The sequence below is a fragment of the Rhinatrema bivittatum genome, chromosome 2 (genome assembly GCF_901001135.1).
Source record: "Rhinatrema bivittatum chromosome 2, aRhiBiv1.1, whole genome shotgun sequence".
Lineage (NCBI taxonomy): Eukaryota > Metazoa > Chordata > Amphibia > Gymnophiona > Rhinatrematidae > Rhinatrema > Rhinatrema bivittatum.
Window position 1 is genome coordinate 67,947,988 of NC_042616.1, and position 13,615 is coordinate 67,961,602.

The 13,615-nt window shown below is 42.7% G+C and overlaps 1 protein-coding gene and 1 pseudogene across 1 annotated transcript in view; one reads left to right on the forward strand and one right to left on the reverse strand.

The window, feature by feature from the left end:
- WNT9A (Wnt family member 9A) overlaps nt 1–13,615 on the reverse strand; it is a 293,795-nt gene that overhangs the window by 225,405 nt on the left and 54,775 nt on the right. The window lies entirely within an intron of this gene.
- On the forward strand, nt 76–190 carry LOC115086389 (annotated as a pseudogene).

Below are 13,615 nucleotides of genomic sequence, written 5' to 3' on the forward strand. Positions count from 1 at the left end.
AAAAAAGAGCAGTGCTCATGGACCAGCATTCCTGATCTTTTGACATCATATAATTAAATGTAAGTACGTCAGGTTGCATTGTATAAAAGGAGAGAAGGTTAGCACACCCCTTGATAAGGATGGAAGAGGTCCCCCTGGCCTTTACCACAGGTACTGTTACTTATTTCATGGCATCTAACCAACATTTCTTGGGAAAGCTGGGTGGGTGGGCCTAGTGATCAGAATAATAAACAAGGAACTAGATGACTGGGATTCAAATCATATTTCTGTGCCCTCAAGCAAGTCACTTTATCTCTCATCGCGATTTAAACTGTAAGGTCTTTGAGACAGGGACACAATGAAATATGAGGGACAGCTAGAAGTGATCTGGCGTGTCTTAATCTTGTTTCCTGAAATGTATCACTCCTCCCCCCACCCCGCTACCCTGCCTGTAAAATATTTGGTTGCCTGCACATGCTTGTTTCACACCCACCATTAAATAAAACTAGAACTTAAGTTCTTAGAAGCATTTTACACCTACCAACAGGTCCCAGGTTTAGGGCGCCATATGAATGGGGAAAGAAGTGAAATCTGGTCACTGTACATTTTATTGTAACAATATTGACTGGTCTCCATTAGCCAAAGCTATTCCACAGTTTGTATCTTCTTTCTAGAAACCACCCAGGTGAAATGCACTAGACAAATGGCACAGTCTTACATGGAGCAGGTTGATAAAACAAGAGGGTAGGCGATCTAAAAAAGCCGTGAGGGCAACACAATGGATTTGATGCCAAATGTCCATTTAGAATTTTTATTTTGGAGACTTGCTCATCAAATAAAAACGCCCGACTCAGGCCGAGTTTCGCCCACTCAATTGGGCTGCCCCAGGGGCTGTATGCAATATTTCTTGTGTATGTATGATTGTTATCTCATACCATCGGGTTAACAGAGAGTTCAGGGTTGCATTTTAGAAGCGTGCCCCTGAGGCAGCCCAATTGTGTGGGTGAAACTCGGCCTGAGTCGGGCGTTTTTATTTGATGAGCAAGCCTCCAAAATAAAAATTCTAAACAGACATTTGGCCTCTAATCCATTGTGTTGCTAAAACGGAGCAGGGTACTGACTTATAAAAAAAAAAAAAATCCCGCAGAAGGCATCAAGGCTGTCTCTCTGTCCCTGCAAACCAGAATGCTTCCTGAAACACAGTGACAAGGATTGCAAACTGCCTCTCGGCATGACTGTTTCCAAGTACAAGGAAATCGACATCTTTCAAGGTCTCTCTTGTGCTGGTCTATATAGTATTAATTTAGTCTGTCTGGTTTTTGGTTTGGTTCTGTGATTTTTAAAAATATGTGGCTGATATTCCAAACGGCACTCAGCTGGATAAGATCAGTGGATGCAACTTAAGCCAAATAAGTCACTTATGTGGATAAGTATTTAGTCTGTTAAGTCATGAGCAGGGAATAGGAGTAAAGGTCAGTAGATAAGTTATCCAGCTAACTCAAATATTCAGTTAGCCGGTTCATTTATACGGCTAATTCTAGTTGGGCCACAGGGCTGTCTTAAGGATAGCCGGATACATTTTATGCCATGCCACTGAATATACAGCACTAGTTAGCCCTGTGGCCCGACCAGGGTTAGCCGGATAATTAGCAGAGCTGCCCAGTGGGTGAATATAGACCTCATTATATATAATTGTGTGTGCTGCTCTGTTCTTAACTGTTTCACACCACATTTGGAGGTTTACAAATGAAGACAAAGGCGGTCACAGCAAGCAGGCGGGAGGGTGTCATGCCTCCTTACCCACTGAAAACCCTACTTTGAAATGTGTACACTGTCATCTTGCCGGTCATCCTGATCTCCTAATACCAGTGGCATAGCTATGGGTGGGCAGAGGCCCCACCCACTTTTCATTCAAGCCCCCCCTAAAATTGTTTTTCCAGGACGGTGCAGCAGTGCAGTCAATACCATCTCAGAAGTCAGGGCAGGCAATCGGAATCGGCGGCAGCCGCGGCACTAAGTTCAGCAATCGGGAGGAGCGACAGCAGCGGCAGCAGCAGCAACAGACCATGATGAATAAAAGCCGTAAAAAGCCACAAAAACTGCAAGTTTGCCCACAAAAGCCACAAAAAAGCTGCAAGTCTGAAGCCAGGGCTCGGCTGCACCATCCAAGAGGAGTCTGCGTGCGCAGGCGCAGGACGCACATTGGCCGGAGAGAAGGAACGCGTAGGCAGCCGAGCAGACTGCATGCGTGCACGCACCCTACGTGGGAGCAAGAGAAGCAGGGTGAGCAAGGCAGGCCTGGTGGACCACTCTGGCTGCCTTGCATGCAGCACCCTGACTCCACACCACGATTGTCTAATCAGGAGAGGAGCAGAACTGAGGAAGCCCTTATTATTCAGGTCTGAAAAATGATAAAAGGGGGGTAAAGAAGCCCTCATCTGATCTGGCAGTGGTGAAAGAGGTACCCTTCTGAAGCCGGATGGAGGAGGGGGAGGGGGGAAGGGAAGGGAAGGGAAGGGCCTCCCCCCCACGGCGATGTGCTGAGTCAGCACATCTCCCCCTCCTCCATCCGGCTTCAGAAAGGTACCTCTTTCACTACTGAGGAGGGGGAGGAGGGTCAAAGATGGGCTTGAGTGTGAGGAGGAGGCTGGAGATGGGCTTGGGGGGAGGGGAATCGAGTGTTTAGTGCCCACTCATGTTAACTTTGGGCCCAGCCAAAAATTCATTTTTGGCTACGCCCCCACCTAATACAAAAAAAAAAAAGGAAAAAGCATAAATGAAAGCCACGTTAAACAGTGTGTAATGTGATTTCGTGGAATTACAGGAATATGGTTTGTAGTAGTCCTGTGAAGGGTATATAAAATATCTGCATACGCCCATCCTAAAATCCCACTTATTTTTACAGTATTTCTCTTGGAGCTGCATTAACAGTAGCACTTGGAATTCTTCATCTGCCCTGTTACCTGAGGGATCCTGCACATGCACCGTCATAAATCCACATATACACAAACCTGCTTTTGTAAGTCTGAAATGTGCAGCATTGTGCAGCAAAAAAGTAGGTGCAGGGTTCATAAATCATCCGCAATACTTTCCCTCTGAGAAATGCCTGACTTCCAGTCCCTTCCCACCTCTCATCTTTTAGCAGCTCACTGTCAGTGCTTGGAGCCATCTGCACTGGCAGCCTCTGGCAGTGACATCACCGCAGGCTTCCACACCAACAGAGCCCGTCCAAGCTAGAGGAACGGCAAAGGTTACATAGGCATCTTATTATTACAAAAAGGTATTATTTGGATTTAATAAAGAATATTCATATGTATTCTTTTCTAATTCTGTAATATTTTCTTATGTTTGTGATTTCAATTTTTTTTAAAGTTTCATTACATAAAATTTAAAACCCTCCCCTCAAAAAACTCAACTTCTTTCCAAGATGAATTGTGCAGGAGCCATCATTAAGGAAGAATAAATAGTTCCCAAATGGCCTCCCTATTATCATGTTCCTTGAGACCTATAAGCTCATACATCCAAAGCCTTCATACTGCAGTGCAGCATCATAAACATGGCATGACATTGTAATTAATATTGCCAGGTAACCATGTCCAGTGTCCCTGTCTCCCATGATTCTGTGCCTGCAGAATGGGCTCAAGCTGTATTCCCTGTTCCTTGTGGAATTGCCATGAGAGACCAGGGGCTGAATCGAACTGGAAGAAGCAGCAGCGTTCAACACATTGTTCTCCTTCTCACACTGAATCAATTTGGGCTTGGCAGTCAAAAGAAAAACAAAATAGCAGTAAAGGTGCTTTGAGTCATTTCTTCTGCTGCTGACTGGATCGAAGTATTTCACTTTCAACCACTTTAAAAGTCCAAGTCAGATCCCAAATGGTTTGAAGTAAATGTCAAGTCTACAAATATAAGTCAAATATTCACATTTCTGCACTAGTAGCATGATCATATAACTCCATGTCCAGGGGAACAAGTCGAGCCAGTCCTAGTTTTACCCCATTGCATGCAGGGATATGTAGTACTGGTTTTCCTATTGCATTTACTAGTGATGGATGCATGGAATGCCTTCCCAGAAGAGAGAGTGAAAAGAAGAACGGTAATGAAACTCAAAAGGGCATAGGACAAACACAGACAATCCCTACTGCCTGGAGAATGGAAATGAAGCAATGGGGAAACCTCTGCTACACCAAAAAGATAACCTATTTTTCAACTAGAATTAAGGAAGTTGGTATTAATTCAAGGGAACGTTTCAAACAATTGAATACTTTACATGTGCCACTGGGAGTAATTCTCAGAAAACTAGTTCACCATCAGGCTCGATAAAGACTTTGGGAAGACTTTGCACATTTCTTTGAAGATAAGCTCATGACTCTGTCCAAAGTTTCTAACAACCTGTTTTTCTTTGGCACCTTTTGATGTAGTAATGAAATGGGACAACTTTTGTATGATCTCTGTAAAGGAAATGGCACAGCTTATTTCAGCTATGAATTCCTCTTCCTTTTTATTAAATCCATGCCCAACAGTATTGTTGAAGACCCTTAGAGAAGATGTTTCTCTTTTTTTGAAGTTATTAATTTATCTTTACTTGAAGGTCTCTTCCAGCTAGCCTTTGCAAGGCTTCTGTTATTTTTTTGAAAAAGGCCTAATTAAATCCTGTCTGCATAGTGAATAACAGACCTATTTCTTCTTTATCATTTTTGCAAAGCTAATTGAGGTAGCTGTTCATTCGCAGCTGAATGATTTGGTCCTTAACCCTTAACAATTTGGATTTCGGAAGTCTTTTAGTACCAAGACCTTACTTTCAATATGACTAGGCGCGGCTTTGCTCATGGTCAGCATTATATATTGGTCTTGCTGGACATCTCCACAGCATTTGACACTGTAAATCATGAAATTTTGATCTATCGCTTGAGAAAATGTGGGATCGGAGGAACAGTTCCACAGTTTGCATCTTACCTTTCTGATAGCCAGCATCAAATCTGTAGAGCATCTTCCATCTCTTCATGGCGTATGATTCAGACTGACATTCCACAGGGTTCTGCATGCTCGGCAGCACTTTTTAACATATAAATAGCTCTGATTTTCAAGTTATTGGCTAGTCTTGGTGTTAAATATGCAGATGATAATCAGTTGTTTGTTCCAGCATTATCATCTTGGAATACTATTATTCAATTAGTATCAATCTGTTTTTCATCTATGAAGCAATGGCATTGGCTACATCATAATAAGCTGACTTTGTACAGTGAAAAAACTGAAATTATAATTTTAGAATGTGTTCTAGCATATGGTAAACTTGCCTTTTTTTTTTCCTTTTGAGGGTAATCAGATATTGATACCGACACAAATCAAAAAGTCTGGGTGTCAAACTTGACTCAAGCTTATCTATGAGCTCTCAGAACAATGGAATTGTTAAGGCAGCATTTTTTAAATTTAAGTTGCAATGTGGATTATGATCTTTATTGAGTACACAGGATTTTCAGAGAGTATTTCAAGCCTTACAGTTTACTGGCCTTGATTACTGTAACTCACTCTGTCTTGGTGTCCCAAGCTCTTTACTCCACAAGCTGCAGTTTGTTCAGAACACAGCGGCCTATATTTTTTATAGGTGTGAATATGCATGAGTGAGCATATCATTCCAATCCTCAGGAAACTTCCCAGCGGAATGGAGAGTAAAGTATTAAACCTTAACATTAATTTAGAAACTGCTGGGGGATAACTGAGTCATCTTGGATTAATAGGATGCTACAAATATACAATCCTTCCTATGCCCTTTGCTCGTCACAATATACCATCCTTAAAGGCTGTCCACCTTGCTGAGACCTGGGAAAAAGCTCTCTCTCTCTCAGGTCCAATGTTTTAGAACATGTTGTCTGAACAATTGCATTTAACAACTAGTGCTAAAGATTTTAGGAACCTATTTAAAACATATTTTTTCAATCAAGTTTTTTGATTTTTACAACCCTGAACTTTGCTTGGGGGTATTACATTTCCCAAAAAACTTTTATCTGGAGTTATACCAGTCCACAATTCCTGTTCTGGAAGGGGATCATATTTGTAGTTTGTCTCCACTTAATGTTATTTTTATGATTGTTGTTTTTGTTAGCCACTTTGAATTTTGTCTGAGTGGAATATTCCTTTCTAAAATAAATAAATAAATGCATATTTCTATGTCTGGGTAACATGTAAGGAGCGGCAGGTACTTACCTAAAACACTTGCTGGGCAGACTGGTTAGACCATTTATCTGCCATCATTTACTATGTTCCTAAATCAGTACTCCATCTCCCTGCATGCAATGGGGTAAAAGTAGGACTAGCCTCAACTTGTTATACCTGAACACAAAGCTACATTGTCACCCTAGCAGTAGATCATAAGACGTTTGCGCACCCCTTGATGCATGCCAAGACACAGTAAATACCCAGTGTCTGGGGGCACATAGATTATAAATGGCTTGTAGATGACAGCAGTAGCAGTTCATTAATTGCACAAGTGGAGGAGTACCGAGGTCTAATGGTTAGAGCATGGTTTGTAAGAGGGGGTGGGGGGATGCTTGAGTGTGGGTTTCAGAGAGAGGGAGCCTATATGAGGGGAGGGGGATGCTGGTGAGAGAGAATGTGTGTGTGTGAGAGAGGAAAGGGGATGTGGGGGAGTAGGAGAGACAGCAGAAAATAGCAGCGGAGACCCCGGCATGCCGCGAACGGAGCACGTCCTGCAGCACACGCTCCATTCGCGGCGAAGATGAAGGCCAGGCGCGCCGATCGCAGCATACGGGGGCCTTCCCTTTTCGCCGCAAATGGCACAGCGGGCCTTCATCTTTTCCGCGAACCAAGCGTGTGCCGCAGGACGCACTCCATTCGTGGCATGCCAGGGTCTCCTCTGCTATTTTCTGCCTGTCCCACAATGGCCGCTGTCCTTCCGGTTTTAAATAGTCTTCTGGCGAGGAAGGAAATCGGCGAGGTGACGGAGGAAATCTGCGGGAAGGAGGAATTCTGCGCAAAATCTGCATTCCGCAGTAGCGCTGAATTCCCCCAGGAGTACCTTTTGTAGCTGGTGTTGTGACATGGCCGCCGTATGGTGTGTTTGAGCCTCCAAGGTGGCCAGGGGGTCGCCTGCACCATCTATCAGCCGGCTGGGGAACATGAGCGAGCACTGACGGACACACTACCAAGCCTGATATATTATAGCGCCATCTATCGGTGGACTGGGGAACATGCGCGAGCACTGACGGACACACTACCAAGCCTGATATATTATAGCGCCATCTATCGGTGGACTGGGGAACATGCGCGAGCACTGACGGACACACTACCAAGCCTGATATATTATAGCGCCATCTATCGGTGGACTGGGGAACATGCGCGAGCACTGATGGACACACTACCAAGCCCGATATATTATGGATTATCCTTAGAGGAGCCAATAACAGCCAAACTTATTTTCTGATTATGCTGGATATATCTTCAGCATTCGATACAGTTAATCATAAAATTCTCTTAGATAGATTAAAGACTCTGCACTGAATGGTTTGACTCCTACTTAAAGAATAGATCTTTTAAAGTGAAATTTCATAATAAAGAATCCCAACCAATATATCTTCAACATGGGGTACCACAGAGATCCTCTTTGTCAGCGCCTCTTTTTAATGTTGACATGCTTCCTTTGTGCAGAATTTTATCTGGTTTCAATCTTGCGCATTTTATTTATGCTGACAATGTTCAAATTTTAATTCCAATTGAAAAATAAATTGATCTAACTCTTAAGTTCTATCCAAAATTAATCTTTCTCTGAATGCGAAAAAGACTGAAATTTTATATATGGCCCCTACATTAACCCAGTCAAAAGAACTTGAAATTCAGGAAGCTGCCAAAAATTATCCCATCTCCCTGGAAATATGAGATCTTGGGATCTTCTTTGATTGTGAATTCACACTGAAAACTTGCATTAAAAAAATAATTAACAATGGGTATTTTAAATCAAATGTACTTAAAAGATTGAAGCCTCTCTTATTTCCAAAAGATTTTAGAACAGTTTTACAAGCTCTGATTTTATCAAAATTAGATTACTGTAATTCACTGTTTTTAGGCCTACCAGCGAATGTGACTAGACCACTACAACTATTACAGAACTCAACAGCTAGACTCCTAACAGGAACTAAAAGATCTGATCACATTACACCAATACAGGGCGTAGCATAAAGTTCTATCGCTAATTCATAAAACCCTCTACAATGAAATGATAGAATGGTTAACCTCTACACTACATTTTCATATCACATCACATCAAGAATCACAGGATCAACAGGTACAGGGATGCTACCTATACTTTCTCCAAAAATTGCTCATTTAAATAACGTCAGAGAAAGGGCTATTTCCATTGCAGGGCCCCAGCTGTGGAACTCTCTACCCCAGGAACTAAGGTTGGAATCTGACATTAAAATATTTAAAAAGGGTATTAAAACATGGCTATTTAATCAAGCCTTCCAAGAACTTTAACCTAAGGATTATACTCACCTTTAATATAAGCACTTAGTTAATTATTTTATCTCTGCTCTTACTGTTCTGCCTCTTTACTGTTTAAATTTTGTCTATTTATTTTACTATTTTATTTGTTTTAGTAGTTTATCATGAAACTCTGTATTTTCATATCTCCTTTTAATTTTGGAAATGCAAATATTTTTAAACGAATATTTGTTAACTATTGTAAACTGATGTGATATGTTCTCATGAAACTTTGGTATATAAAAATTAAATAATAATAATAATAATTTATGTTTCTAGATGTCTGCAAGTAAGGATGTAATCATTTTTTTAAACATCAGAAGTCTGATAATCTACAAGTTTACAGGCAGTACATCCCAAGGATGGAAGATGATAGAAAATGTCTTACACGTCACGATGCATTGACACATCTCAGAATATTCATCCAGTTACTTCATTGTACTGTAGACTAGCAAGAGCTGCTTGAACAAATAATTTCTGATAGAACTGATAGAGATGAGCCAAAAATCATAAACCCTGAATATTAATTGGGTGGGGGAGAGGGAAGAGGGTTAAATCATGAGCCAAGATTTCCTATATATATACAATATATGTAAAAATGTTTATACATAGCTGCCAGCATGAACTTTAACATTCTAAAGATCTTTGCCATTTTATTCGATTTTATATAGGATTTTTTTTACATATTCAAAATTTTAAACCCTACCTATCTATCTGATAATACTCTGTTCTTAGGTCGAATTTGAAATAATATTTTAACCCATCCTTACTGCCTGAGTCACTAAGGCTTTGCTCCCATTCTGTGTCTATTGGAAAATACCTTGATGAATCAGGCCCTTAGGGGCCGATGCAATATGCCGAGCGCACTCTTAACGAGCAGTTAGACATGGGTAAAATAGGCGCTAATCAATCCCCTAATGCAGGGGTCAGGAATCTATGGCTCGCGAGCCAGATGTGGCTCTTTTGATGGCTGCATCTGGCTCACAGACAAATCTACCTTATAAATGGGCTCTGACCGATGGCCCGCAAATGCGCAGTAGAGAGCAGCTCTACCGTGCATGCGCGGGCGAGCACGTCAGTCAGAGCAGAGCGTGCCTGAAAACAAAATGGTGCTGGGAGGAGCAGTAGTGGCGGCGAGGAGCGGCGGGCGGCGCACGCGAGGGAGGGACTCCCCCCTGAGATCTTCCGTCTGCGCCATCCGAGGGAAGGGGTTGTGGATGAGCTGAAAGGGGAGGGGATTGAGAGAGGGGGAGTGACTGAGGGAAGGGGTTGTGGATGAGCTGAAAGGGGAGGGGATTGAGAGAGGTGGTGACTGAGGGGAGGGGGGAGGGAGGAGAGAATGACTGGAGGGAAGGAGGAGAGAGTGACTGAGGGGGGGAGGGAGGAGAGAGTGACTGTGGGGGAGGGAGTGGGAGGGAGACTAGAGGGGGGAGAATAGAGGTGGGAGGGAGAATGAGGGGGAGGGAGTGGGAAGGAGAATGAGTGGGAAGGAAATGGACCGAAATGCGTAACGTACACAGGTCATTGTGAGGTCAGGAAGTAAACGTCCCTCCTTTTAATCAAGTAGTCAGCTAGTTAATTGCAGAAACCCTTATATCGAAAAAGATGGCTAAAAGAAAAAAAGATGAGGAGTATCATACTTTTCAGCAGGAATGGACAGAGGAATTCGCCTTTGTGGAGAGAGAAGGTTCTGCAGTGTCTAATATGCAATGATAAAATTGCATCAATGAAATGGTCAAATATAAAGCGGCACTTCGACACACGCCATACTACATTTGCATCGAAATATCCTGCAGGGGACAGCAGGAAGAAAGCATGTCAAGAGCTACTGTGCAGAGTGCAAGCTAGTCAGCAGCAACTCCGTGTTTGGACCCAACAAGGTGACTGGAATTCGGCTAGCTTTGCTGGTGCTTTAGCAATTGTGAGAAACGGAAAGCCATTCACAGATGGGGAGTATGCCAAAACATTCATGCTTGATGTTGCCAATGAACTTTTTGACGACTTTTTGGATAAAGACAAGATAATCAAATGAATAAAAGACATGCCTCTGTCGGCAAGAACTGTTCACGATCGTACCATCATGATGGCAAATCAAATTGAGGCAATACAAGTGAAGGACATAAATGCAGCACCATTCTTTTCTCTCGCTTTGGAAGAGTCAACAGACTAAGCCATTTATCCCCGTTCAGCGTGATTGCAAGGTATGCTGTTGGTGACACACTACGTGAGGAAAGTCTTGCTGTTTTGCCTATGAAAGGGACAACAAGAGGGGAGGATTTATTCAAGTCTTTCACTGAGCTCGCTAAAGAAAAAAATCTACCGATGGATAAACTTATTTCGGTGTGTACTGATGGTGCTCTGTGCATGATGGGGAAAAACAGAGGATTTGCAGTACTTCTTCATGAACATGAAAAGAGACCCATCCTAAGTTTTCACTGCATCCTACATCAGTAGGTGCTTTGTGCTCAGATGTGTGGCAAGCAGCTTGGTGAGGTGATGTTGCTGGTCATTCGGGTGGTCAACTTTATTGTTGCCCGAGCTTTAAATGATCGCCAGTTTAAAACACTGCTGGATGAAGTTGGGAATAATTATCCTGGTCTGCTTCTGCACAGCAATGTGCGTTGGTTGTCAAGAGGGAAGGTGCTCAGCCGTTTCGCGGCTTGTCTGAGCGAAATCCGGACTTTTCTTGAAATGAAAAATGTCGAGCATCCTGAGTTAGCTAACGCTGAGTGACTCCTGAAGTTCTACTATCTCGTGGACATGACTGAACATCTGAACCAGCTCAATGTGAAAATGCAAGGCGTTGGAAATACAGTCTTATCCCTTCAACAAGCAGTGTTTGCATTTGAAAACAAGCTAGAACTCTTCATCGCCGACATTGATACAGGTCGTTTACTACACTTTGAAAAACTGGGAGAGTTTAAAGATGCATGCACAGCAAATGACCCTGCTCAACATCTTGATGTTCAGCAGCTAGCGGGCTTCACATCTAATCTCCTGCAGTCATTCAAAGCGTGCTTTGGAGAATTTCGTGAGCACACTCATCTTTTAAGTTCATCACCCATCCACACGAGTGTGCAGTGGACAGCGCTGACCTGAGTTACATCCCCGATGTCTCTGTCAGAGATTTTGAGCTACAAGCAGCTGACCTGAAGGCCTCAGACATGTGGGTGAATAAGTTCAAGTCACTGAATGAAGATTTGGAAAGACTTGCACGACAGCAAGCAGAGTTGGCGAGCAAATACAAGTGGGGAGAAATGAAAAAACTTCAACCCACGGACCAGCTGATTGTCAAAATTTGGAACGTGCTTCCCGTCACATACCATACCCTGCAGCATGTGAGTATTGTTGTACTGACAAAGTTTGGCTCTACGTATGCATATGAGCAGTCTTTCTCACATCTAAAGAACATTAAGACCAACTTACGATCACGTTTAATGGGTGGAAGTCTCAACGCCTGCATGAAGCTTAACCTCACCATGTATCAACCAGACCACAAAGCCATCAGCAAAACCATGCAGCACCAGAAGTCACATTAATGGTAAGAAGTACTTTATTCATCATTGGTTAGCAACAGCATAACAACGTTATTAAAAAGAATTCAGAGACTTATTGTACTTTAAAACTGCTTTTCTGTACTTCTTTTTTAAAGTAAAAAAAATAAAATAAAATAACTCGGCAGACTGCCGAGTTATAAAGACCGACGCCGGTAAACTCGCCTCAGTTTTCATAACCGGCTGTCTGCCAGTAATGAAAATGGCCGCCGATAAACTTGGGGGCCGTTTTCCTTACTGGCAGACAGGCAGCCGTGACTCCCTAATTTAAATATTGCATGGTGCCCCCCTTTTGGGGCACCATGCGCAAGTTAAAAGAAGGGGCGCTGACTGTTCAGGGCCCGCTTTCTACGCGCCTTTATTGCATCGGCCCCTTAGTTTGTGACGGGTCAGCAATCTACCCTTTCCTATTGCTCTCCCTCCCTCTTCCTTCCCCTATCCAAAAATACTCTGCTTCTATTCATCAAAACAATTTCCAGCCATCAATGCACATTCATTCAGAGAATTATCCTCATCACTGGCTGTGACCAAGTCTGGATGTCTCACTGCTGCTTATTTTACTATATGCAGTCCTGCTTTAAGTAGGACCAGTGATATTTATGATTTTCTATGGCAACAAAAATATAAAATAAAAAAAACAAGCACTTTTTTCAGTTTTTGCTTTTACAGTTTTTTTTTTTTCAGATTTCCCTCCATTGTACGGAGAAAAATGTCATCTAAAATGCATAGGAATAAGTAATGATGTTTCTAATGTACATTTTAGTGAAATTATGGTAAACAAATCAAAATATTAAGGAATTCTGTGGTGCTTTTGCTAGCTTACAGGAATTTTCGGACATTGCCTAAGGTAAAAATTCAAAAGATTTGGCAGATTTCCTGTGAAATCCTTTCTTAAAATAGCCTTGATAATACAGAAAGCAGTGTGGCCTCATTTAATACACACTTAGGGGTATTAGGTGCACACATGGACTCACCAATTATATAATATGCGCACGCCGGTGTGTGCATCTTATAAAATCCAGGGACCGCACACACATTTGCGCCGGATTTTATAATCTGTGCACACATGTGCGGGCGGCGCGAGCAAGGGGAGGAGACTTTGGCAATTTTCGCACGACATCGCATCTCGGCCTTCCCCAGTTCCCTACCCCCTACCTAACCTCCCTTAACCTTCCCCTTTCCTCCCCACCCCTAAACCCTTTCTCCTACCTTTTTTCTTTTTATTTTGTTGCTTACTCCTTCGTTGGAGCAGTAGCAACTTGTGCACGCTGGCAGTCCCTTCCCCGACACAGCGGCAAATGCCATCTCCAGCCCCACCCCTCCATGCCCCCTGGACCGTCCCTTTCCTTCAGCCTGGTACTTCTGCACATAATGGGAATTACACGCATGGCTAGGCCCCTTTGAAAATGTGCGCGGCGCACGCAAGGCCCGGCCATATGCAAAACTCCAGTTTTTACGTGCAATTGATTTAAAATCTTCCCGATATTGTCCTGTCTTCAGAATTCACCCTCTAGTTTGAATTCCTAGACAGTCAGTTAAACCTTCTCATCCCAACTTACATATATCTGAGAATTCAGTTCTTAAAC